Raw genomic sequence first — 26683 nt, forward strand, 5'->3', positions numbered from 1 at the left:
TCCTCACCCCCCAAACTGTGGAACTCCTCACCCCCAAACTGTGGGACTCCTCACCCCCCAAACTGTGGGACTCCTCACCCCCCAAACTGTGGGACTCCTCACCCCCCAAACTGTGGGACTCCTCACTCCTCAAACTGTGGGGACTCCTCACTCCCCAAACTGTGGGGACTCCTCACCTCCCAAACTGTGGGACTCCTCACTCCCCAAACTGTGGGGACTCCTCACCCCCCAAACTGTGAGACTCCTCACCCTCCAAACTGTGGGGACTCCTCACCCTCCAAACTGTGGGGACTCCTCACTCCCCAAACTGTGGGACTCCTCACCTCCCAAACTGTGGGGACTCCTCACCCTCCAAACTGTGGGACTCCTCACCCCCCAAACTGTGGGACTCCTCACCCCCCAAACTGTGGGACTCCTCACCCCCCAAACTGTGGGGACTCCTCACCCTCCAAACTGTGGGACTCCTCACCCCCCAAACTGTGGGACTCCTCACCCCCCAAACTGTGGGGACTCCTCACCTCCCAAACTGTGGGGACTCCTCACCCTCCAAACTGTGGGACTCCTCACCCCCCAAACTGTGGGGACTCCTCACCCCCCAAACTGTGGGGACTCCTCACCTCCCAAACTGTGGGACCCCTCACCCCCCAAACTGTGGGACTCCTCACCCCCCAAACTGTGGGGACTCCTCACCCCCCAAACTGTGGGACTCCTCACCCCCCAAACTGTGGAACACCTCACCCGCCAAACTGTGGGACTCCTCACCCCCCAAACTGTGGGACTCCTCACCCCCCAAACTGTGGGACTCCTCACCCCCCAAACTGTGGGGACTCCTCACCACCCAAACTGTGGGGACTCCTCACCCCCAAACTGTGGGACTCCTCACCCCCCAAACTGTGGGACTCCTCACCCCCCAAACTGTGGAACTCCTCACCCCCCAAACTGTGGGACTCCTCACCCCCCAAACTGTGGGGACTCCTCACCCTCCAAACTGTGGGGACTCCTCACCCCCCAAACTGTGGGACTCCTCACCCACCAAACTGTGGGGACTCCTCACCCACCAAACTGTGGAACTCCTCACCCCCCAAACTGTGGGACTCCTCACCCCCCAAACTGTGGAACTCCTCACCCCCCAAACTGTGGGACTCCTCACCCCCCAAACTGTGGGGACTCCTCACCCCCCAAACTGTGGGGACTCCTCACCCCCCAAACTGTGGGACTCCTCACCCCCCAAACTGTGGAACTCGTCACCCCCAAACTGTGGGACTCCTCACCTCCCAAACTGTGGGACTCCTCACCTCCCCAAACTGTGGGACTCCTCACCCCCCAAACTGTGGAACTCGTCACCCCCAAACTGTGGGACTCCTCACCTCCCAAACTGTGGGGACTCCTCACCCCCCAAACTGTGGGACTCCTCACCTCCCAAACTGTGGGACTCCTCACCCCCCAAACTGTGGGACTTCTCACCCCCCAAACTGTGGGGCTCCTCACCCCCCAAACTGTGGGACTGCTCACCCACCAAACTGTGGGACTCCTCACCCCCAAACTGTGGGACTCCTCACCCCCCTCAAAATTTGGGGACTCCACACCCCCCAAACTGTGGGACTCCTCACCCCTCAAACTGTGGGACTCCTCACCCCCCAAACTGTGGGACTCCTCACCCCCCAAACTGTGGGACTCCTCACCTCCCCAAACTGTGGGACTCCTCACCCCCAAACTGTGGGACTCCTCACCCCCCAAACTGTGGGACTCCTCATCCCACAAACTGTGGAACTCCTCACCCCACAAACTGTGGGGACTCCTCACCCCCCAAACTGTGGGACTCCTCACCTCCCAAACTGTGGGACTCCTCACCCGCCAAACTGTGGGACTCCTCACCCCCAAAACTGTGGGTCTCCTCACCCCTAAACTGTGGGACTCCTCACCCCCCAAACTGTGGGACTCCTCACCCCCCAAACTGTGGGGACTCCCCACCCCCCAATATGTGGGAATCCTCACCGCCCAAATTGTGGGGACTCCCCACCCCCCAAACTGTGGGGACTCCTCACCCCCCAAATTGTGGGGACTCCCCACCCCCCAAACTGTGGGATTCCTCACCCCCCAAACTGTGGGACTCCCCACCCCCCAAACTGTGGGGACTCCTCACCCCCCAAACTGTGGGGACTCCCCACCCCCCAAACTGTGGGGACTCCTCACCTCCCAAACTGTGGGGACTCCCCACTCCCCAAACTGTGGGGACTCCTCACCCCCAAACTGTGGGGACTCCCCACCCCCCAAACTGTGGGACTCCTCACCCCACAAACTGTGGAGAGTCCTCACTCCACAAACTGTGGGGACTCCTCACCCCCAAACTGTGGGGACTCCCCACCCCCCAAACTGTGGGACTCCTCACCTCCCCAAACTGTGGGACTCCTCACTCCACAAACTGTGGGACTCCTCACCCCCCAAACTGTGGGACTCCTCACTCCACAAACTGTGGGACTCCTCCCCCCAAACTGTGGGTACTCCTCACCCCGCAAACTGTGGGGACTCCTCACCCCGCAAACTGTGGGGACTCCTCACCTCCCCAAACTGTGGGACTCCTCACCCCCCAAACTGTGGGACCCCTCACCCCCCAAACTGTGGGACTCCTCACCCCGCAAACTGTGGGGACTCCTCACTCCTCAAACTGTGGGACTCCTCACCCACAAACTGTGGGACTCCTCACCCCCCAAACTGTGGGACACCTCACCCCCCAAACTGTGGGACCCCTCACCCCCCAAACTGTGGGGACTCCTCACCCCCCAAACTGTCGGACTCCTCACCCCCCAAACTGTGGGACTCCTCACCTCCCAAACTGTGGGGACTCCTCACCCCCCAAACTGTGGGACTCCTCACCACCCAAACTGTGGGACTCCTCACCCCCCAAACTGTGGGACTCCTCACCCCCCAAACTGTGGGGACTCCTCACCCCACAAACTGTGGGACTCCTCACCCCCAAAACTGTGGGACTCCTCACCCCGCAAACTGTGGGACTCCTCACCCCCCAAACTGTGGGGACTCCTCACCCCCCAAACTGTGGGACTCCTCACCCCCAAACTGTGGGACTCCTCACCCCCCAAACTGTGGGACTCCTCATCCCCAAACTGTGGGACTCCTCACCCCCCAAACTGTGGGACTCCTCACCTCCCAAACTGTGGGACTCCTCACCCCCCAAACTGTGGGACTCCTCACCTCCCAAACTGTGGGACTCCTCACCCCCCAAACTGTGGGACTCCTCACCTCCCAAACTGTGGGGACTCCTCACCCCCCAAACTGTGGGACTCCCCACCCCCCAAACTGTGGGACTCCTCACCCCCCAAACTGTGGGGACTCCTCACCGCGCAAACTGTGGGACTCCTCACCCCACAAACTGTGGGACTCCTCACCCCCCAAACTGTGGGACTCCTCACCCCCCAAACTGTGGGACTCCTCACCCCCCAAATTGTGGGACTCCTCACCCCCCAAACTGTGGGACTCCTCACCCCCCAAACTGTGGGACTCCTCACCCCCCAAACTGTGGGACTCCTCACCCCCCAAATTGTGGGACTCCTCAACCCCCAAACTGTGGGACTCCTCACCCCACAAACTGTGGGACTCCTCACCCCCCAAACTGTGGGACTCCTCACCCCCCAAACTGTGGGACTCCTCACCCCCCAAACTGTGGGGATTCCTCACCCCCAAACTGTGGGACTCCTCACCCCCCAAACTGTGGGACTCCTCACCCTGCAAACTGTGGGGACTCCTCACCCCCCAAACTGTGGGACTCCTCACCTCCCGAAACTGTGGGACTCCTCACCCCCCCAAACTGTGGGACTCCTCACCCCCCAAACTGTGGGACCCCTCACCCCCCAAAATGTGGGACTCCTCACCCCCCAAACTGTGGGACTCCTCACCTCCCCAAACTGTGGGACTCCTCACCCCCCCAAACTGTGGGACTCCTCACCCCGCAAACTGTGGGGCTCCTCACCCCACAAACTGTGGGACTCCTCACCCCCAAACTGTGGGACTCCTCACCCCCCAAACTGTGGGATTCCTCACCCCCCAAACTGTGGGACCCCTCACCCCCCAAACTGTGGGATTCCTCACCCCCCAAACTGTGGGACTCCTCACCTCCCAAACTGTGGGGACTCCTCACCTCCCAAACTGTGGGTCTCCTCACCCCCCAAACTGTGGGACTCCTCACCCCCCAAACTGTGGGACACCTCACCCCCCAAACTGTGGGACTCCTCACCCCCCAAACTGTGGGACACCTCACCCCCCAAACTGTGGGACTCCTCACCTCTCAAACTGTGGGGATTCCTCACCCCCCAAACTGTGGGGACTCCTCACCCCGCGAATTGTGGGACTCCTCACCCCCCAAACTGTGGGACTCCTCACCCCCCAAACTGTGGGACTCCTCACCCCGCAAACTGTGGGACTCCTCACCCCCCAAACTGTGGGACTCCTCACCCCCCAAACTTTGGGGACTCCCCACCCCCAAAACTGTGGGACCCCTCACCCCCCAAACTGTGGGACTCCTCACCCCCCAAACTGTGAGGACTCCTCATCCCCCAAACTGTGGGACTCCTCACTCCCCAAACTGTGGGGACTCCTCACCCCCCAAACTGTGGGACTCCTCACCCTCCAAACTGTGGGGACTCCTCACCCCCCAAACTGTGGGACTCCTCACCCCCCAAACTGTGGGGACTCCTCACCCCACAAACTGTGGGACTCCTCACCCCCCAAACTGTGGGACTCCTCACCCCCCAAACTGTGGGGACTCCTCACCCCCCAAACTGTGGGACTCCTCACCCCCCAAACTGTGGGACTCCTCACCCCCCAAACTGTGGGACCCCTCACCCCCCAAACTGTGGTACTCATCACCCCCCAAACTGTGGGACTCCTCACCGCCAAAACTGTGGGCCTCCTCACCCCCCCAAACTGGGGGGACTCCTCACCCCCCAAACTGTGGGACTCCTCACTCCCCAAACTGTGGGACTCCTCACCCCGCAAACTGTGGGGACTCCTCACCCCCCAAACTGTGGGACTCCTCACCCCCCAAACTGTGGGACTCCTCACCCCCCAAACTGTGGGACCCCTCACCCCCCAAACTGTGGGACTCCTCACCCCCCAAACTGTGGGACTCCTCACCCCCCAAACTGTGGGCCTCCTCACCCCCCCAAACTGGGGGGACTCCTCACCCCCCAAACTGTGGGACTCCTCACTCCCCAAACTGTGGGACTCCTTACCCCGCAAACTGTGGGACTCCTCACCCCCCAAACTGTGGGACTCCTCACCCCCCAAACTGTGGGACTCCTCACCCCCCGAACTGTGGGACTCCTCACCTCCCCAAACTGTGGGACTCCTCACCCCGCAAACTGTGGGACTCCTCACCCCGCAAACTGTGGGGACTCCTCACCCCGCAAACTGTGGAACTCCTCACCCCCCAAACTGTGGAGACCTCACCCCCCAAACTGTGGGGACTCCTCACCCCCAAAACTGTGGGGACTCCTCACCCCCCAAACTGTGGGTCTCCTCACCCCCAAACTGTGGGACTCCTCACCCCCCAAACTGTGGGACTCCTCACCCCGCAAACTGTGGGGACTCCTCACCCCACAAACTGTGGGACTCCTCACTCCCCAAACTGTGGGACTCCTCACCCCCCAAACTGTGGGACTCCTCACCCCGCAAACTGTGGGACTCCTCACCCCCCAAACTGTGGGACTCCTCACCCCCCAAACTGTGGGACTCCTCACCCCGCAAACTGTGGGACTCCTCACCCCCCAAACTGTGGGACTCCTCACCCCCCAAACTGTGGGACTCCTCACCCCCAAACTGTGGGACTCCTCACCCCCCAAACTGTGGGACTCCTCACCCCCCAAACTGTGGGACTCCTCACCTCCCAAACTGTGGGGATTCCTCACCCCCCGCAAACGGAGGGACTCCTCACCCTTCAAACTGTGGGACTCCTCACTCCCCAAACTGTGGGACTCCTCACCCTCCAAACTGTGGGACTCCTCACCCCCCAATCTGTGGGACTCCTCACCTCCCAAACTGTGGGACTCCTCAACCCCCAAACTGTGGGACTCCTCACCCCCAAAACTGTGGGGACTCCTCACCCCCCAAACTGTGGGACTCCTCACCCCCCAAACTGTGGGACTCCTCACCCCCCAAACTGTGGGACTCCTCACCCCCAATCTGTTGACTCCTCACCTCCCAAACTGTGGGACTCCTCACCCCCCACACTGTGGGACTCCTCACCCCCCAAACTGTGGGACTCCTCACCCCCTAAACTGTGGGACACCTCATCCCCCAAACTGTGGGACTCCTCACCCCCCTCAAAATTTGGGGACTCCACAACCCCAAACTGTGGGACTCCTCACCCCCCAAACTGTGGGGACTCCTCACCCCTCAAACTGTGGGACTCCTCATCCCCCAAACTGTGGGACTCCTCACCCTCCAAACTGTGGGACTCCTCATCCCCCAAACTGTGGGACTCCTCACCTCCCCAAACTGTGGGACTCCTCACCTCCCCAAACTGTGGGACTCCTCACCCTCCAAACTGTGGGGACTCCTCACCCCCCAAATTGTGGGGACTCCTCACCGCCAAACTGTGTTACTCCTCACCCCCCAAACTGTGGGACTCCTCACCCCCAAACTGTGGGACTCCTCACCCCCCAAACTGTGGGACTCCTCACTCCCCAAACTGTGGGACTCCTCACCCCCCAAACTGTGGAACTCCTCACCCCCAAACTGTGGGACTCCTCACTCCTCAAACTGTGGGGACTCCTCACTCCCCAAACTGTGTGGACTCCTCACCTCCCAAACTGTGGGACTCCTCACTCCTCAAACTGTGGGACTCCTCACTCCTCAAACTGTGGGACTCCTCACCCCCCAAACTTTGGGACTCCTCACCTCCCAAACTGTGGGACTCCTCACCTCCCAAACTGTGGGACTCCTCACCCCCCATACTGTGGGTCTCCTCACCCCTCAAACTGCGGGGACTCCTCACCCCCCAAACTGTAGGACTCCTCACCCACCAAACTGTGGGACTCCTCACCCCCCAAACTGTGGGACTCCTCACCCCCCAAACTGTGGGGACGCCTCACCCTCCAAACTGTGGGGACGCCTCACCCTCCAAACTGTGGGGACTCCTCACCTCCCGAACTTTGGGACACCTCACCCCCCAAACTGTGGGACTCCTCACCCCCCAAACTGTGGGACTCCTCACCCCCCAAACTGTGGGGACTCCTCACCTCCCCAAACTGTGTGGACTCCTCACACACCAAACTGTGGGGACTCCTCACCCCACAAACTGTGGGGACTCCTCACCCCCAAACTGTGGGGACTCCTCACCCCACAAACTGTGGGACTCCTCACCCGCCAAACTGTGTGGACTCCTCACACACCAAACTGTGGGGACTCCTCACCCCACAAACTGTGTTACTCCTCACCCCCAAACTGTGGGGACTCCTCACACACCAAACTGTGGGGACTCCTCACCCCCCAAACTGTGGGACTCCTCACTCCCCAAACTGTGGGACTCCTCACCCCCCAAACTGTGGAACTCCTCACCCCCAAACTGTGGGACTCCTCACCCCCCAAACTGTGGGGACTCCTCACCCCCCAAACTGTGTGGACTCCTCACCCCCCAAACTGTGGGGACTCCTCACACACCAAACTGTGGGGACTCCTCACCCCCCAAACTGTGGGACTCCTCACTCCCCAAACTGTGGGACTCCTCACCCCCCAAACTGTGGAACTCCTCACCCCCAAACTGTGGGACTCCTCACCCCCCAAACTGTGGGGACTCCTCACTCCCCAAACTGTGGGGACTCCTCACCTCCCAAACTGTGGGACTCCTCACTCCCCAAACTGTGGGGACTCCTCACCCCCCAAACTGTGGGGACTCCTCACCTCCCAAACTGTGGGGACTCCTCACCCTCCAAACTGTGGGACACCTCACCTCCCCAAACTGTGGGACTCCTCACCCCCCAAACTGTGGGGACTCCTCACCCCCCAAACTGTGGGACTCCTCACCCCCCAAACTGTGGAACACCTCACCCGCCAAACTGTGGGACTCCTCACCCCCCAAACTGTGGGACTCCTCACCCCCCAAACTGTGGGACTCCTCACCCCCCAAACTGTGGGGACTCCTCACCCCCAAACTGTGGGACTCCTCACCCCCCAAACTGTGGGACTCCTCACCCCCCAAACTGTGGAACTCCTCACCCCCCAAACTGTGGGACTCCTCACCCCCCAAACTGTGGGACTCCTCACCCCCCAAACTGTGGGACTCCTCACCCCCCAAACTGTGGGACTCCTCACCCCCCAAACTGTGGGACTCCTCACCTCCCAAACTGTGGGACTCCTCACCCCCCAAACTGTGGGGACTCCTCACCCCCCAAACTGTGGGGACTCCTCACCCCCCAAACTGTGGGACTCCTCACCCCCCAAACTGTGGGACTCCTCACCCCCCAAACTGTGGGACCCCTCACTCCCCAAACTGTGGAACTCCTCGCCCCCCAAACTGTGGGGACTCCTCACCCCCCAAACTGTGGGACCCCTCACTCCCCAAACTGTGGGACTTCTCACCCCCAAACTGTGGGGACTCCTCACCCCCCAAACTGTGGGACCCCTCACTCCCCAAACTGTGGAACTCCTCAACCCGCAAACTGTGGGACTCCTCACCCCCCAAACTGTGGGACTCCTCACCCCCCAAACTGTGGGGACTCCTCACCCCCCAAACTGTGGAACTCCTCACCCCGCAAACTGTGGGACTCCTCACCCCCCAAACTGTGGGACTCCTCACCCCCCAAACTGTGGGACTCCTCACCCCCCAAACTGTGGGACTCCTCACCCCCCAAACTGTGGAGACCTCACCCACAAACTGTGGGGTCTCCTCACCCCCCAAACTGTGGGGACTCCTCACCCCCCAAACTGTGGGACTCCTCACCCCCCAAACTGTGGGGACTCCTCACCCCCCAAACTGTGGGGACTCCTCACCCCCCAAACTGTGGGACTTCTCACCCCCCAAACTGTGGGGCTCCTCACCCCCCAAACTGTGGGACTCCTGACTCCCCAAACTGTGGGGACTCCTCACTCCCCAAACTGTGGGACTTCTCACCCCCCAAACTGTGGGGACTCCTCACCCCCCAAACTGTGGGACTCCTCACCCCCCAAACTGTGGGGACTCCTCACCCCGCAAACTGTGGGGACTCCTCACCCTCCGAACTGTGGGACTCCCCACCCCCCAAACTGTGGGACTCCTCACCCCCCAAACTGTTGTGACTCCTCACCCCCCAAACTGTGGGGACTCCTCACCCCGCAAACTGTGGGGACTCCTCACCCTCCAAACTGTGGGACTCCTCACCCCCCAAACTGTGGGGACTCCTCACCTCCCAAACTGTGGGACTCCTCACCCCCCCAAACTGTGGGACTCCTCACCTCCCAAACTGTGGGACTCCTCACCCCCCCAAACTGTGGGGACTCCTCACCTCCCAAATTGTGGGACTCCTCACCTCCCAAACTGTGGGACTCCTCACCCCCAAACTGTGGGGACTCCTCACCTCCCAAATTGTGGGACTCCTCACCTCCCAAACTGTGGGACTCCTCACCCCCAAACTGTGGGACTCCTCACCCCCCCAATCTGTGGGACTCATCACCTCCCAAACTGTGGGGACTCCTTACCCCCCAAACTGTGGGACTCCTCACCCCCCAAACTGTGGGGACTCCTCACCCCCCAAACTGTGGGGATTCCTCACCCCCCAATCTGTGGGACTCCTCACCTCCCAAACTGTGGGGACTCCTCACCCCTCAAACTGTGGGACTCCTCACCCCCCAAACTGTGGGACTCCTCACCTCCCAAACTGTGGGACTTCTCACCCCCCAAACTGTGGGACTCCTCACCCCCCAAACTGTGGGACTCCTCACCCCCCCAAACTGTGGGGACTCCTCACCCCCCAAACTATGGGACTCCTCACCCCCTAAACTGTGGGACTCCTCTCCCCCAAACTGTGGGACTTCTCACCCCCAAAACTGTGGGACTCCTCACCCCCCAAACTGTGGGACTCCTCACCCCCAAACTGTGGGACTCCTCACCCCCCAAACTTTGGGACTCCTCACCCCCAAACTGTGGGGAATCCTCACCCCCCAAACTGTGGGACTCCTCACCCCCCAAACTGTGGGACTCCTCACCACCCAAACTGTGGGACTCCTCACCACCCAAACTGTGGGACTCCTCACCCCCCAAACTGTGGGACTCCTCACCTCCAAACTGTGGGGCTCCTCACCCCCCAAACTGTGGGACTCCTCACCCCCCAAACTGTGGGACTCCTCACCCCCAAACTGTGGGACTCCTCACCCCCAAAGTGTGGGACCCCTTACCCCCCAAACTGTGGGACTCCTCACCCCCAAACTGTGGGACTCCTCACCCCCAAACTGTGGGTCTCCTCACCCCCCAAACTGTGGGACTCCTCACCTCCCAAACTGTGGGACTTCTCACCCCCCAAACTGTGGGACTCCTCACCCCCCAAACTGTGGGACTCCTCACCCCCCAAACTGTGGGACTCCTCACCCCCCAAACTGTGGGACTCCTCACCCCCAAACTGTGGGTCTCCTCACCCACCAAACTGTGGGACTTCTCACCTCCCAAACTGTGGGACTTCTCACCCCCCAAACTGTGGGACTCCTCACCCCCCAAACTGTGGGACTCCTCACCCCCCAAACCGTGGGACCCCTCACTCCCCAAACTGTGGAACTCCTCGTCCCCCAAACTGTGGGGACTCCTCACCCCCCAAACTGTGGGACCCCTCACTCCCCAAACTGTGGGACTTCTCACCCCCAAACTGTGGGGACTCCTCACCCCCCAAACTGTGGGACCCCTCACTCCCCAAACTGTGGAATTCCTCAACCCGCAAACTGTGGGACTCCTCACCCCCCAAACTGTGGGACTCCTCACCCCCCAAACTGTGGGGACTCCTCACCCCACAAACTGTGGAACTCCTCACCCCGCAAACTGTGGGACTCCTCACCCCCCAAACTGTGGGACTCCTCACCCCCCAAACTGTGGGACTCCTCACCCCCCAAACTGTGGAGACCTCACCCACAAACTGTGGGGACTCCTCACCCCCCAAACTGTGGGGACTCCTCACCCCCCAAACTGTGGGACTCCTCACCCCCCAAACTGTGGGGACTCCTCACCCCCCAAACTGTGGGGACTCCTCACCCCCCAAACTGTGGGACTTCTCACCCCCCAAACTGTGGGGCTCCTCACCCCCCAAACTGTGGGACTCCTGACTCCCCAAACTGAGGGGACTCCTCACTCCCCAAACTGTGGGACTTCTCACCCCCCAAACTGTGGGGACTCCTCACCCCCCAAACTGTGGGACTCCTCACCCCCCAAACTGTGGGGACTCCTCACCCCGCAAACTGTGGGGACTCCTCACCCTCCGAACTGTGGGACTCCCCACCCCCCAAACTGTGGGGACTCCTCACCCCGCAAACTGTGGGGACTCCTCACCCTCCAAACTGTGGGACTCCTCACCCCCCAAACTGTGGGGACTCCTCACCTCCCAAACTGTGGGACTCCTCACCCACAAAGTGTGGGACTCCTCACCCCGCAAACTGTGGGGACTCCTCACCTCCCAAATTGTGGGACTCCTCACCTCCCAAACTGTGGGACTCCTCACCCCCAAACTGTGGGGACTCCTCACCTCCCAAATTGTGGGACTCCTCACCTCCCAAACTGTGGGACTCCTCACCCCCAAACTGTGGGACTCCTCACCCCCCCAATCTGTGGGACTCATCACCTCCCAAACTGTGGGGACTCCTTACCCCCCAAACTGTGGGACTCCTCACCCCCCAAACTGTGGGGACTCCTCACCCCCCAAACTGTGGGGACTCCTCACCCCCCAATCTGTGGGACTCCTCACCTCCCAAACTGTGGGGACTCCTCACCCCTTCAACTGTGGGACTCCTCACCCCCCAAACTGTGGGACTCCTCACCTCCCAAACTGTGGGACTTCTCACCCCCCAAACTGTGGGACTCCTCACCCCCCAAACTGTGGGACTCCTCACCCCCCCAAACTGTGGGGACTCCTCACCCCCCAAACTATGGGACTCCTCACCCCCTAAACTGTGGGACTCCTCTCCCCCAAACTGTGGGACTTCTCACCCCCAAAACTGTGGGACTCCTCACCCCCCAAACTGTGGGACTCCTCACCCCCAAACTGTGGGACTCCTCACCCCCCAAACTGTGGGACTCCTCACCCCCAAACTGTGGGGAATCCTCACCCCCCAAACTGTGGGACTCCTCACCCCCCAAACTGTGGGACTCCTCACCACCCAAACTGTGGGACTCCTCACCACCCAAACTGTGGGACTCCTCACCCCCCAAACTGTGGGACTCCTCACCTCCAAACTGTGGGACTCCTCACCCCCCAAACTGTGGGACTCCTCACCCCCCAAACTGTGGGACTCCTCACCCCCAAACTGTGGGACTCCTCACCCCCCAAACTGTGGGACTCCTCACCCCGAAAGTGTGGGACCCCTCACCCCCCAAACTGTGGGACTCCTCACCCCCAAACTGTGGGACTCCTCACCCCCAAACTGTGGGTCTCCTCACCCCCCAAACTGTGGGATTCCTCAGCTCCCAAACTGTGGGACTTCTCACCCCCCAAACTGTGGGACTCCTCACCCCCCAAACTGTGGGACTCCTCACCCCCCAAACTGTGGGACTCCTCACCCCCCAAACTGTGGGACTCCTCACCCCCAAACTGTGGGTCTCCTCACCCCCCAAACTGTGGGACTCCTCACCTCCCAAACTGTGGGACTTCTCACCCCCCAAACTGTGGGACTCCTCACCCCCCAAACTGTGGGACTCCTCACCCCCCAAACTGTGGGACTCCTCACCTCCCAAACTGTGGGACTCCTCACCTCCCAAACTGTGGGACTTCTCACCCCCCAAACTGTGGGACTCCTCACCCCCCAAACTGTGGGTCACCTCACCCCCCAAACTGTGGGACTCCTCACCCCCCAAACTGTGGGGACTCCTCACCCCCCAAACTGTGGGGACTACTCACCCCCCAAACTGTGGGGACTCCTCACCCCCCAAACTGTGGGGACTCCTCACCCCCCAAACTGTGGGGACTCCTCACCCCCCAAACTGTGGGACTCCTCACCCCCCAAACTGTGGGGTCTCCTCACCCCCCAAACTGTGGGACTCCTCACCCCCCAAACTGTGGGACTCCTCACCCCCAAACTGTGGGGACTCCTCACCCCCCAAACTGTGGGACTCCTCACCCCCAAACTGTGGGGACTCCTCACCCCCCAAACTGTGGGACTCCTCACCCCCCAAACTGTGGGACTCCTCACCTCCCAAACTGTGGGACTCCTCACCCCCCAAACTGTGGGGACTCCTCACCCCCCAAACTGTGGGGACTCCTCACCCCCCAAACTGTGGGACTCCTCACCCCCCAAACTGTGGGACTCCTCACCCCCCAAACTGTGGGACCCCTCACTCCCCTAACTGTGGAACTCCTCGCACCCCAAACTGTGGGGACTCCTCACCCCCCAAACTGTGGGGACTCCTCACCCCCCAAACTGTGGGACTCCTCACCCCCCAAACTGTGGGACCCCTCACTCCCCAAACTGTGGGACTCCTCACCCCCCAAACTGTGGGGACTCCTCACCCCCCAAACTGTGGGTACTCCTCACCCCCCAAAATGTGGGACTCCTCACCCCCCAAACTGTGGGACTCCTCACCCCCCAAACTGTGGGACCCCTCACTCCCCAAACTGTGGGACTCCTCACCCCCAAACTGTGGGGACACCTCAACCCCCAAACTGTGGGACCCCTCACTCCCCAAACTGTGGAACTCCTCACCCCGCAAACTGTGGGACTCCTCACCCCCCAAACTGTGGGACTCCTCACCCCCCAAACTGTGGGACTCCTCACCCCCCAAACTGTGGAGACCTCACCCACAAACTGTGGGGACTCCTCACCCCCCAAACTGTGGGGACTCCTCACCCCCCAAACTGTGGGACTCCTCACCCCCCAAACTGTGGGGTCTCCTCACCCACCAAACTGTGGGGACTCCTCACCCCCCAAACTGTGGGACTTCTCACCCCCCAAACTGTGGGGCTCCTCACCCCCCAAACTGTGGGACTCCTGACTCCCCAAACTGTGGGGACTCCTCACTCCCCAAACTGTGGGACTTCTCACCCCCCAAACTGTGGGGACTCCTCACCCCCCAAACTGTGGGACTCCTCACCCCCCAAATTGTGGGGCCTCCTCACCCTCCAAACTGTGGGACTCCTCACCCCCCAAACTGTGGGGACTCCTCACCTCCCACACTGTGGGACTCCTCACCCACAAACTGTGGGGACTCCTCACCTCCCAAATTGTGGGACTCCTCACCTCCCAAACTGTGGGACTCCTCACCCCCAAACTGTGGGGACTCCTTACCCCCCAAACTGTGGGACTCCTCACCCCCCAAACTGTGGGGACTCCTCACCCCCCAAACTGTGGGGACTCCTCACCCCCCAATCTGTGGGACTCCTCACCTCCCAAACTGTGGGGACTCCTCACCCCTCAAACTGTGGGGACTCCTCACCCCCCAAACTGTGGGACTCCTCACCTCCCAAACTGTGGGACTTCTCACCCCCCAAACTGTGGGACTCCTCACCCCCCAAACTGTGGGACTCCTCACCCCCCCAAACTGTGGGGACTCCTCACCCCCCAAACTGTGGGACTCCTCACCCCCTAAACTGTGGGACTCCTCTCCCCCAAACTGTGGGACTTCTCACCCCCCAAACTGTGGGACTCCTCACCCCCCAAACTGTGGGACTCCTCACCCCCCAAACTGTGGGACTCCTCACCCCCAAAGTGTGGGACTCCTCACCCCCCAAACTGTGGGACTCCTCACCCCAAAACTGTGGGACTCCTCACCCCCCAAACTGTGGGACTCCTCACCCCCCAAACTGTGGGACTCCTCACCCCCAAACTGTGGGACTCCTCACCCCCCAAACTGTGGGACTCCTCACCCCCAAAGTGTGGGACTCCTCACCCCCAAAGTGTGGGACTCCTCACCCCCCAAACTGTGGGTCTCCTCACCCCCCAAACTGTGGGACTCCTCACCCCCCAAACTGTGGGACTCCTCACCCCCAAACTGTGGGTCTCCTCACCCCCCAAACTGTGGGACTTCTCACCCCCCAAACTGTGGGACTCCTCACCCCCCAAACTGTGGGACTCCTCACCCCCCAAACTGTGGGACTCCTCACCCCCCAAACTGTGGGGACTACCCGCCCCCCAAACTGTGGGGACTCCTCACCCCCCAAACTGTGGGGACTCCTCACCCCCCAAACTGTGGGACTCCTCACCCCCCAAACTGTGGGACTCCTCACCCCCAAACTGTGGGACTCCTCACCCCCCAAACTGTGGGACTCCTCACCCCCCAAACTGTGGGACTCCTCACCCCCAAACTGTGGGATTCCTCACCCCCCAAACTGTGGGACTCCTCACCTCCCAAACTGTGGGGACTCCTCACCCCACAAACTGTGGGACTCCTCACCCCCCAAACTGTGGGACTCCTCACCCCCCAAACTGTGGAGACCTCACCCCCCAAACTGTGGGGACTCCTCACCCACAAAACTGTGGGGACGCCTCACCCCCAAACTGTGGGGACTCCTCACCCCCCAAACTGTGGGACTCCTCACCCCCCAAACTGTGGGGACTACTCACCCCCCAAACTGTGGGGACTCCTCACCCCCCAAACTGTGGGACTTCTCACTCCCCAAACTGTGGGACTCCTCACCCCCCAAACTGTGGGGACTCCTCACCCCCCAAGCTGTGGGGACTCCTCACCCCCCAAACTGTGGGACTCCTCACCCTCCAAACTGTGGGACTCCTCACCCCCCAAACTGTGGGACCCCTCACTCCCCAAACTGTGGGACTCCTCACCCCCAAACTGTGGGGACTCCTCACCCCCCAAACTGTGGGACCCCTCACTCCCCAAACTGTGGAACTCCTCACCCCGCAAACTGTGGGACTCCTCACCCCCCAAACTGTGGGACACCTCACCCCCCAAACTGTGGGACTCCTCACCCCCCAAACTGTGGAGACCTCACCCACAAACTGTGGGGACTCCTCACCCCCCAAACTGTGGGGACTCCTCACCCCCCAAACTGTGGGACTCCTCACCCCCCAAACTGTGGGGACTCCTCACCCCCCAAACTGTGGGGTCTCCTCACCCCCCAAACTGTGGGACTTCTCACCCCCCAAACTGTGGGGCTCCTCACCCCCCAAACTGTGGGACTCCTGACTCCCCAAACTGTGGGGACTCCTCACTCCCCAAACTGTGGGACTTCTCACCCCCCAAACTGTGGGGACTCCTCACCCCCCAAACTGTGGGACTCCTCACCCCCCAAACTGTGGGGACTCCTCACCCCGCAAACTGTGGGGACTCCTCACCCTCCGAACTGTGGGACTCCCCACCCCCCAAACTGTGGGGACTCCTCACCCCCAAACTGTGGGGACTCCTCACCCTCCAAACTGTGGGACTCCTCACCCCCCAAACTGTGGGGACTCCTCACCTCCCAAACTGTGGGACTCCTCACCCACAAACTGTGGGGACTCCTCACCTCCCAAATTGTGGGACTCCTCACCTCCCAAACTGTGGAACTCCTCACCCCCAAACTGTGGGACTCCTCACCCCCCCAATCTGTGGGACTCATCACCTCCCAAACTGTGGGGACTCCTTACCCCCCAAACTGTGGGACTCCTCACCCCCCAAACTGTGGGGACTCCTCACCCCCCAAACTGTGGGGACTCCTCACCCCCCAATCTGTGGGACTCCTCACCTCCCAAACTGTGGGGACTCCTCACCCCTCAAACTGTGGGGACTCCTCACCCCCCAAACTGTGGGACTCCTCACCTCCCAAACTGTGGGACTTCTCACCCCCCAAACTGTGGGACTCCTCACCCCCCAAACTGTGGGACTCCTCACCCCCCCAAACTGTGGGAACTCCTCACCCCCCAAACTGTGGGACTCCTCACCCCCTAAACTGTGGGACACCTCTCCCCCAAACTGTGGGACTTCTCACCCCCCAAACTGTGGGACTCCTCACCCCCCAAACTGTGGGACTCCTCACCCCCCAAACTGTGGGACTCCTCACCCCCAAAGTGTGGGACTCCTCACCCCCCAAACTGTGGGACTCCTCACCCCCAAACTGTGGGACTCCTCACCCCCCAAACTGTGGGACTCCTCACCCCCCAAACAGTGGGACTCCTCACCCCCAAACTGTGGGACTCCTCACCCCCCAAACTGTGGGACTCCTCACCCCCAAAGTGTGGGACTCCTCACCCCCCAAACTGTGGGACTCCTCACCCCCAAACTGTGGGACTCCTCACCCCCAAACTGTGGGTCTCCTCACCCCCCAAACTGTGGGACTTCTCACCCCCCAAACTGTGGGACTCCTCACCCCCCAAACTGTGGGACTCCTCACCCCCCAAACTGTGGGACTCCTCACCCCCCAAACTGTGGGACTCCTCACCCCCCAAACTCTGGGGACTCCTCACCCCCCAAACTGTGGGGACTACTCACCCCCCAAACTGTGGGACTCCTCACCCCCCAAACTGTGGGACTCCTCACCCCCCAAACTGTGGGACTCCTCACCCCCCAAACTCTGGGGACTCCTCACCCCCCAAACTGTGGGGACTACTCACCCCCCAAACTGTGGGGACTCCTCACCCCCCAAACTGTGGGGACTCCTCACCCCCAAACTGTGGGATTCCTCACCCCCAAACTGTGGGACTCCTCACCTCCCAAACTGTGGGGACTCCTCACCCCACAAACTGTGGGACTCCTCACCCCCCAAACTGTGGGACTCCTCACCCCCCAAACTGTGGAGACCTCACCCCCCAAACTGTGGGACTCCTCACCCCACAAACTGTGGGACTCCTCACCCCACAAACTGTGGGACTCCTCACCCCCCAAACTGTGGGACTCCTCACCCCACAAACTGTGGGACTCCTCACCCCCCAAACTGTGGGGACTACTCACCCCCCAAACTGTGGGGACGCCTCACCCCCCAAACTGTGGGGACTCCTCACCCCCCAAACTGTGGGACTCCTCACCCCCCAAACTGTGGGGACTACTCACCCCCCAAACTGTGGGGACTCCTCACCCCCCAAACTGTGGGACTCCTCACCCCCCAAACTGTGGGACTCCTCACCCCCAAACTGTGGGGACTCCTCACCCCCCAAACTGTGGGACTCCTCACCCCCAAACTGTGGCGACTCCTCACCCCCCAAACTGTGGGACTCCTCACCCCCCAAACTGTGGGACTCCTCACCCCCCAAACTGTGGGAACTCCTCGCCTCCCAAACTGTGGGACTCCTCACCCCCCAAACTGTGGGACTCCTCACCCCCAAACTGTGGGGACTCCTCACCCCCAAACTGTGGGACTCCTCACCCCCCAAACTGTGGGACTCCTCACCCCCCAAACTGTGGGACTCCTCACCCCCCAAACTGTGGGGACTCCTCACCCCCAAACTGTGGGACTCCTCACCCCCCAAACTGTGGGACTCCTCACCCCCCAAACTGTGGGGACTCCTCACCCCCCAAACTGTGGGACTCCTCACCCCCCAAACTGTGGGACTCCTCACCTCCCCAAACTGTGGGACTCCTCACCTCCCAAACTGTGGGACTTCTCACCCCCCAAACTGTGGGACTCCTCACCCCCCAAACTGTGGGACTCCTCACCCCCCGAACTGTGGGGACTCCTCACCCCCAAACTGTGGGACTCCTCACCCCCCAAACTGTGGGACTCCTCACCCCCCAAACTGTGGGACTCCTCACCCCCCAAACTGTTGGACTCCTCACCCCCCCAAACTGTGGGACTCCTCACCCCCCAAACTGTGGAAATCCTCACTCCACAAACTGTGGGACTCCTCACCCCCCAAACTGTGGAAATCCTCACTCCACAAACTGTGGGACTCCTCACCCCCCAAACTGTGGGACTCCTCACCCCCCAAACTGTGGGACTCCTCACCCCCCAAACTGTGGAACTCCTCACCCCCCAAACTGTGGGGACTCCTCACCCCCCAAACTGTGGGACTCCTCAACTCTCAAACACTGGGACTCCTCACCCCCCAAACTGTGTGGACTCCCCACCCCCCAAACTGTGGAACTCCTCACCCCCAAACTGTGGGACTCCTCACCCCCAAACTGTGGGGACTCCTCACCCCCAAACTGTGGAACTCCTCACCCCCAAACTGTGGGACTCCTCACCCCCCAAACTGTGGGACTCCTCACCCCCCAAACTGTGGGACTCCTCACCCCCCAAACTGTGGAACTCCTCACCCCCCAAACTGTGGGACTCCTCACCCCCAAACTGTGGGGACTCCTCACCCCCCAAACTGTGGGACTCCTCACCCCCCAAACTGTGGGACTCCTCACCCCCCAAACTGTGGAAATCCTCACTCCACAAACTGTGGGACTCCTCACCCCCCAAACTGTGGGACTCCTCACCCCCCAAACTGTGGGACTCCTCACCCCCCAAACTGTGGAAATCCTCACTCCACAAACTGTGGGGACTCCTCACCCCGCAAACTGTGGGGACTCCTCACCCCCCAAACTGTGGGGTCTCATCACCCCCCAAACTGTGGGACTCCTCACCCCCCAAACTGTGGGGACTCCTCACCCCCAAACTGTGGGACTCCTCACCCCCCAAACTGTGGGACTCCTCACCCCCCAAACTGTGGGACCCCTCACCCCCAAACTGTGGGACTCCTCACCCCCCAAACTGTGGGACCCCTCACCACCAAACTGTGGGGCTCCTCACCCCCCAAACTGTGGGGACTCCTCACCCCCCAAACTGTGGGGACTCCTCACCCCCCAAACTGTAGGGGGGAAAAAATTGCTCGTGCCCCAAAAAGTTTAGCACCCCAGGCCCGGAATTCAATGGTAGCACCCAAGCAGGAGGCGGGGCTACTGGAAGCGCTCCCCCTCCCTCTTGGGGCGCTCCCAGTGAATATCGTGGCGCTACGTTCAACAGCGCCACCCGCATGGGCTGGTAGCACCACGGTACTGCAGGCCTCCATCCCCTGATTAAAGGTGAGGGGCCTAGCACAGCGCTCCGGGGGCCCTGCTGGACCACCAGGGAGCGGGATGGCGGGAAAAGAGCCCGGCACTCGAGAGGAGCACCAGGCTGAGCGATCGCGGCCTTCACCCCACGGGAGGAGGCCAGAGGGGGCGGAAGCTGGCCTGTTTGGCTAGCTGCAAACCCGCCACCCTGACCCTGTCGGACACATAGTCCGGCGGTAGGCCTAGGGGCGCGGGGCGCTACAGGCTACTGCCTCCGCGAACCTCCCGCTGAATCTCGCGTCCCTGTCCAGTGACCCCTGGGTTAGGGAGGGGGGTGAATTAGCCCGGGTCCCTGCTCCTGAACCCTGTCCAGTGACCCCTGGGTTCGTGAGCATGTGAATCAGCCTGGGTTCCTGCTCCTGATCCCTGTCCAGTGACCCCTGGGTTCGTGAGCATGTGAATCAGCCTGGGTTCCTGCTCCTGATCCCTGTCCAGTGGTACCTGGGTTAGGGAGCGGGGTGAATCAGCCCGTGTTCCGCTCCTGATCCCTGTCCAGTGACCCCTGGGTTAGGGAGGAGGGTGAATCAGCCCGGGTTGCTGCTCCTGATCCCTGTCCAGTGATACCTGGGTTAGGGAGCGGGGTGAATCAGCCCGTGTTCCGCTCCTGATCCCTGTCCAGTGACCCCTGGGTTAGGGAGGGGGTGAATCAGCCCATGTTCCTCTCCTGATCCCTGTCCAGTGACCCCTGGGTTAGGGAGGAGGGTGAATCAGCTCGGGATCCTGCTCCTGATCCCTGTCCAGTGACCCCTGGGTTAGGGAGGGGGTGAATCAACCCATGTTCCGCTCCTGATCCCTGTCCAGTGACCCCTGGGTTAGGGAGCGGGGTGAATCAGCTCGGGATCCTGCTCCTGATCCCTGTCCAGTGACCCCTGGGTTAGGGAGGGGGGTGAATCAGCCCGGGTTCCTGCTCCTGATCCCTGTCCAGTGACCCCTGGGTTAGGGAGGAGGGTGAATCAGCCCGGGTTCCTGCTCCTGATCCCTGTCCAGTGACCCCTGGGTGAGGGAGGGGGGTGAATCAGCCCGGGTTCCTGCTCCTGATCCCTGTCCAGTGACCCCTGGGTTAGGGAGGAGGTGAACCAGCCCGGGTTCCTGCTCCTGACCCCTGTCCAGTGACCCCTGGGTTAGGGAGCTTGTAGAAAATATCAGGGCATAAGCGAGAATTTCTACCCAAAATTCACAAAAATATGCCCGGAATTCAGAAATTTGAATGACGACCAAAAACTCCCATACCTACTAGGGGAAGAGAGAAATTGTGTAACACTAGTGGCACACTATGTTACAGCTTGCCATAAACAGAGGGACAACCACTAAATATAAGAAAAGAGTATATACAAATTATATGAATGTATATTTATACACTCAGGGATATATCTGTTTATACACTGTATGGATAGATCTGTATTTTTGTGTTCAACCATTGATGTTTTTCGATGCTTTGGCAACATAAGATGTACCTTGTCATGCCAATAAAGCGATTTGAATTGAATTGAATAGTGAGGGGGGTGAATCAGCCCGGGTTCCTGCTCCTGATCCCTGTCCAGTGACCCCTGGGTTAGTGAGGGGGATGAATCAGCCCGGGTTCCTGCTCCTGACCCCTGTCCAGTGACCCCTGGGTTAGTGAGGGGGATGAATCAGCCCGGGTTCCTGCTCCTGACCCCTGTCCAGTGACCCCTGAGTTAGAGAGGGAATGAATCGGCCCGGGTTCCTGCTCCTGATCCCTGTCCAGTGACCCCTGGGTTAGAGAGGGAATGAATCTGCCCTGAGAGCTGTTGAGGATTTAAATGACTAAAGCTGCCAACGTTGTGACCTTGGGAGGGTTGGAATCTCATTTACTTTGCGCAGCTATTGTGTGTGTGTGAGTGCGGAGAGTGGGGGAGGGGTGTGTAACTGGAGGAACCGGTTTTTCTCTCTCTCGGTCTTATGATGACTTCCCTCGCTCTCTCTCTCTCTCTCCATATTTCGTCAGTCACTTCCGCACAGTCACTGCGATCTCCGTCACATCCAGGATTAAGGCAATGAATCAGGCACACACACCCCCTGAAACAGCCAGTCAGAGAGCACGGCTCAGACACATCCGTTTTACCACATCCTGAGGGGGAATTACCGCCCAGTCCGACGTACCACCAATAAATGGTTCACTAATTTCCTGCTGTCTGCACCCGGTCTGGGCCTATTGTGACTCCAGACTCACAGCAATGTGGTTGACCCTTAACTGCCCTCTGACATGGCCTAGCAAGTCACTCAGTTGTACCAACAACAACTAGTATTTATAGAGTGCCTTAAACATAGTAAAACATCACAAGATGCTTCACAGGAGTGTTATAACATAGACACATAGAAACATAGAAGATAGGAGCAGGAGTAGGCCATTCGGCCCCTCGAGCCTGCTCCACCATTCAATGCGATCATGGCTGATCATCCAAATTCAGTACCCGGCCCCTGCCTTCTCCCCATATCCCTTGATCCCTTTAGCCTTAAGAAATATATCCAACTCCTTCTTGAATATATTTAATGAATTGGCCTCAACTGCCTTCTGTGGTAGAGAATTCCATAGGTTCACCACTCTCTCTCTGGGTGAAGAAATTCCTCCTCATGTCAGTCCTAAATGGCTTACCCCTTATCCTTAGACTGTGACCCCTGGTTCTGGACTCCCCGACCATCGGGAACATCCTTCCTGCATCTAGTCTGTCTAGTCCTGTTAGAATTTTATAAGTTTCAATGAGATCCCCTCTCATTCTTCTAAACTCCAGCGAGTATAAGCCCACTCGACCCAATCTCTCCTCATACGTCATTCCTGCCATCCCAGGTATCAGTCTGGTGAATCTTCGCTGCACTCCTTCCATGGCAAGAACATCCTTCCTCAGATAAGGCGACCAAAACTATACACAATACTCAAGGTGTGGTCTCACCAAGGCCCTGTACAACTGTAGCAAGACATCCTTGTTCCTGTACTCGAATCCTCTCGCTACGAAGGCCAACATACCATTTGCCTTCTTAACCGCCTGCTGCACCTGCATGCTTACCTTCAGCGACTGGTGCACAAGGACACCCAGATCTCATTGCACTTCCCCTTCTCCCAATCTATTGCCATTTAGATAATAATCTGCCTTCCTGTTTTCACCACAAACGTCACAAGACACTTCACAGGGGTGTTATAAGACAAAAAATTTGACACGGTGCCACATAAGGAGAAATTAGGGCAGGTGACCAAACACTTGGTCAAAGAGATAGGTTTTAAGGAGCATCTTAAAGGAGGAAAGAGAGGCGGAGAGGCCCTGAAATGAGCTTCCGACCACATATCCGCAGCACAACAAAGACCGCCTATTTAGAAACATCGAAGATAGGAGCAGGAGTAGGCCATTCGGCCCCTCGAGCCTGCTCCGCCATTCAATGAGATTTCCACCTCGGTAACATCGTCCGTCTCCGCCCTTGCCTCAGTTCATCCGCTGCTGAAACCCTCATCCAGGCCTTTGTTACCTCTAGACTTGACTATTCCGACACACTCCTGGCCGGCCTCCCACATTCTACCCTACGTAAACTTGAGGTCATCCAAAACTCGGCTGCCCGTGTCCTAACTCGCACCGAGTCCCGTTCACCCATCACCCCCTGAGCTCGCTGACCTACATTGGCTCCCGGTTAAGCAACGCCTCGATTTCAAAATTCTCATCCTTGTTTTCAAATCCCTCCATGGCCTCGCCCTCCCTATCTCTGTAACCTCCTCCAGCCCCACAACCCCCCCCCCCCCCGAGATATCTGCGCTCCTCTAATTCTGACCTCTTGAGCATCCCTGATTATAATCGCTCCACCATTGGTGGCCGTGCCTTCAGTTGCCTGGGCCCTAAGCTCTGGAATTCCCTCCCTAAACCTCTCCGCCTCGCTACCTCACTTTCTTCCTTTAACACGCTCCTTAAAACCCACCTCTTTGACCAAGTGTTTGGTCACCTGCCCTAATTCTCCTTATGTGGCTCAGCGTCAAAGTTTTTATCTTAAAATATTCCTGTGAAGCGCGTTAAAGGCGCTATATAAATACAAGTTGTTGCTGTTGTTGTTGAAGTCTTTACAATCTATATTAACGATTTGGAGGAAGGGACCGAGTGCAACATATCCAAGTTTGCTGACGATACAAAGATGGAGAGAAACTGCAAAGTACTACAGTACAAAGGGATCTGGGGGTACATAGATACATAGATACATAGAGATAGGAACAGGAGTAGGCCATTCGGCCCTTCGAGCCTGCTCCGCCATTCAATGAGATCATGGCTGATCTTCGTCTGAGATCATAGCTGATCTTACCAGTTCAGTACCCCGTCCCCGCCTTTTCTCCGTAACCCTTAATCCCCTTAGCCTTCAGAAATATATCCAATTCTCTCTTGAAAATATTTATTGAATTAGCCTTCACAGCCCTCTGTGGCAGGGAATTCCACAGGCTCACCACTCTTTGAGTGAAGAAATTCTTCCTCATCTCTGTTTTAAATGATTTGCCCGCTATTTTTAGACTGTGGCCCCTGGTTCTGTGCTCCCCGGCCATTGGAAACATTCTCTCTGAATTCAGCCTGTCCAGGCCTGCCATAATTTTATATGTTTCGATGAGATCCCCTCTCAATCTTCTAAACTCCAGTGAGTACAAGCCCAAACTATTTAATCTCTCTTCGTAGGTCATTCCCGCCATTCCAGGTATCAGCCTGGTGAATCGCCGTTGCACTCTTTCCATGGCAAGAACATCCTTCCGCAGATGGGGCGACCAAAACTGTACACAATACTCCAGATGCGGTCTCACCAGCACCTTGTACAGCTGTAGTAAGGTATCCCTATTCCTATACTCGAACCCCCTTGATATGAAGGCCAACATACCATTTGCCTTCTTAATCGCCTGTTGCACCTGCATGCTCTCCTTCAGTGACTGGTGCACAAGAACACCCAGGTCCCTCTGCACTTCCCCATCTCCCAATCTATTGCCATTTAGATAATAATCTACCCTCCTGTTTTTACCCCCAAAGTGGATAACCTCGCATTTATCCACATTATAGTGCATCTGCCACGTATCCGCCCATTCCCCCAACCTGTCCAAATCACACTGTAGCCTCCTGACATCCTCATCAGAGCCCACCCCTCCTCCTAGTTTAGTGTCGTCAGCGAATTTGGAAATATTGCATCCAATTCCCTGATCCAGATCATTTATATATATTGTGAACAGCTGGGGTCCCAGGACAGATCCTTGCGGCACCCCGCTGGTCACTGCCTGCCACTCCGAAAACGAGCCGTTTATTCCAACTCCTGGGGCATGAAACACAGAAGGTTAGTATGCAGGTGCAGCAGGTGATCAGGAAGGCCAATGGAATCTTGGCTTTTATTGCAAGGGGGATGGAGTATAAAAACAGGGAAGTCTTGCTGCAGTTATACAGGGTATTGGTGAGGCCACACCTGGAATACTGCGTGCAGTTTTGGTTTCCATATTTAAGAAAAGATATACTTGCTCTCGAGGCGGTTCAGGGAAGGTTCACTCGGTTGATTCCGGAGATGAGGGGGTTGACGTATGAGGAAAGGTTGAGTAGGTTGGGAATCTACTCATTGGAGTTCAGAAGAATGAGAGGCGATCTTATCGAAACATATAAGATTGTGAGGGGGCTTGATCGGGTGGATGCGGTGAGGATGTTTCCACAGATGGGCGAGACTAGAACTAGGGGGCATAATCTTAGAATAAGGGGCTGCCCTTTCAAAACTGAGATGAGGAGAAACTTCTTCACTCAGAGGGTAGTAAATCTATGGAATTTGCTACCCCAGAGCTGTGGAAGCTGCAACATTAAATAAATTTAAAACGGAGATAGACATTATCCTAGCAGATAAGGGAATTAGGGGTTACGGGGAGAGGGCAGGGAAGTGGACGTGAGTCTAGATTCGGATCAGCCATGATCCTATTGAATGGCGGAGCAGGCCCGAGGGGCCGTATGGCCTACTCCTGCTCCTACTTCTTATGTTCTTATGTTCTCTCCTCCTCACTGTTCACTCTACTTGATGCCAGGGTCAAGGATGTCACTGAGCGGCTGCAGGACTCTCTGAGGGGGGAGGGTGAACAGCCAGAGGTCGTGGTCCATATCGGTACCAACAACATAGGCAGAAAGAGGGATGAGGTCCTGCAGGCAGACTATAGGGAGCTAGGGAAGAGATTAAAAAGCAGGACCTCAAAGCTAGTAATCTCCGGATTACTCCCAGTGCCACCTGCTAGTGAGTACAGGAATAGGAGGATAGGCGCACCAACGTCAGTGTTCTTGCTCAGGCCAACATCCCCAGCATCGAAGCTTTGATCACGCTTGATCAGCTCCGATGGACGGGTCACATTGTCCACATGCCCGATACGAGACTCCCAAAACAAGCGCTCTACTCGGAGCTCCGACACGGCAAGAGAGCCCCAGGTGGGCAGAGGAAACGCTTCAAGGACACCCTCAAAGCCTCCTTGAAAAGCTGTAACATCCCCACCGACACCTGGGGCATTGGGACCGTTTCTGGGGAAGGTGGGACCTGTACAAGCCGGACGGGTTACAC

The 26683-nt window shown here is 58.7% G+C and overlaps 1 protein-coding gene across 1 annotated transcript in view; it reads left to right on the forward strand.

Annotated features, from left to right (window-relative positions):
• Nucleotides 1-26683, forward strand: part of LOC147091590 (solute carrier family 2, facilitated glucose transporter member 3-like) — a 240930-nt gene that overhangs the window by 25474 nt on the left and 188773 nt on the right. The gene's annotated exons all lie outside the window — the stretch shown is intronic.

The sequence above is a fragment of the Somniosus microcephalus genome, unplaced genomic scaffold, assembly GCF_052327205.1.
Source record: "Somniosus microcephalus isolate GS21.2 unplaced genomic scaffold, FLI_Smic_1.0 unresolved_chr3, whole genome shotgun sequence".
Classification (NCBI taxonomy): domain Eukaryota; kingdom Metazoa; phylum Chordata; class Chondrichthyes; order Squaliformes; family Somniosidae; genus Somniosus; species Somniosus microcephalus.